The sequence below is a fragment of the Limulus polyphemus genome, unplaced genomic scaffold (assembly GCF_000517525.1).
Source record: "Limulus polyphemus unplaced genomic scaffold, Limulus_polyphemus-2.1.2 Scaffold11451, whole genome shotgun sequence".
Taxonomy (NCBI): domain Eukaryota; kingdom Metazoa; phylum Arthropoda; class Merostomata; order Xiphosura; family Limulidae; genus Limulus; species Limulus polyphemus.
The window spans coordinates 6303-7802 of NW_013677061.1; the positions used below are offsets into that span (position 1 = coordinate 6303).

A 1500-nucleotide genomic window follows, 5' to 3' on the forward strand; every position below is an offset into this window, starting at 1 on the left:
AGTTACCCATCGACCACCAACTGACTAAAATAACCAAACCCGAAAAACAGATTTCTCTTTCCCAGTTACCCATCGACCACCAGCTGACTAAAATAACCAAACCCGAAAAACAGATTTCTCTTTCCCAGTTACCCATCGACCAACAATTAGATTAAAAACAAACAAAAAATATATATATACTGGTGTTTCTGTGGCGAATAATACTATTTTGTCAAATTTGTGTGGGAATAAAATACCACGTGAACGTGAAACACCCTGTATATTTCATAGTGGTGAGTAATTAACTTACTTGTGTTAATTAAACTACTTCATAGACATCTTTCAGTTGTTCAGAACGTTCAAAAATATACCTTTTTATTTGTTTAGTTACTGAAATCAGTGTTCCTATTTTAATCAACTAATCTTACTTTCTTTGCTAACTAATTAGCATAGTAGATCAACAACTTTTTTTGGGTGGGAGAGAGATTTCTCCACATGCGAAGAGAGAAGGGAGGTCTTCGTGGTCATCACCAATTATTTCCATGAGTGAAACGAGCAGTGTCGTACGACTTAACTTAAAGAACACACTGACACCACGCTCTCCCGAACTTGGCTTAAGTGAAACCTAAACCTAATAATTAATACAACGCTTCAGTTCAATTAAATATTTGTTTTGCTCAAACGGACCCTACCTTTGAAATGGAAGATATCTAAAAGTCGCTTTTCATGGCTTTGAAATTATAGCTTAAAAAACGTCTGACCGCCCTATATATATCTAAAGAGAAAGGTTGCCATTAAACACAGATTACGCCCACATTAATGAATACTGTTGAATGCTGTGTTTTATCTTCTTAAATTTAGACTTTTGTTTTATTTTCCTTGGGCTAGAAGTAGTTTTACAAAGTCACGTGCTGAGCGCGTGGCTCATTGATTAGAATTTTGTCGAAAGTTTAGAGATATTCTTTGTGTTTTTGATTTAATTTCGTACAAAGCTACTCGAGGGCTATCTGCACTAGCCATTCCCAAGTTAGAAGTAATAGACTAGAGGGAATGCAGTTAATCAACACCATCCACCACCAACACTTGGGATATTATTTAGCAACGAATAGTGGGATTCACCGTCACATTATAAAAGCCGAAAGGACGAGCATGGGATCGAACTTGCGACCTGCAAACAAAGAATCCAGAGCCCTAACTACCAGGCCATGAAATTTTAGGGAAAAGATCTCCACAATATGAACACGCGAGTTGTACTAAAGTAGTCAGTCAGTAAGTGTTGAATCAAGGAGTTATTTGGTTCAGCGCTGTAAATTTTGAGTTTGTATCTTATCGAAATTAACAAGTAAGCGTAAATAACTGTTCGGCTTTAGTTACGCGAACCTTTTACAGTTTTTAAAACTGTACTCGAAAAAATGAAACGATTTCGTTATCATTAAGTGGACCGGACTACTATTTTTACTGAATAATCCAAAATAATCTCCTAAACAAAAGAAACTGTTACAATAATATTAAATTAGAACT

General features: G+C 35.7%; 1 protein-coding gene across 1 annotated transcript in view; it reads right to left on the minus strand.

Annotated features, from left to right (window-relative positions):
• The window catches only part of LOC111083830, a 12714-nt gene that overhangs the window by 5791 nt on the left and 5423 nt on the right, over positions 1 to 1500 (minus strand). The gene's annotated exons all lie outside the window — the stretch shown is intronic.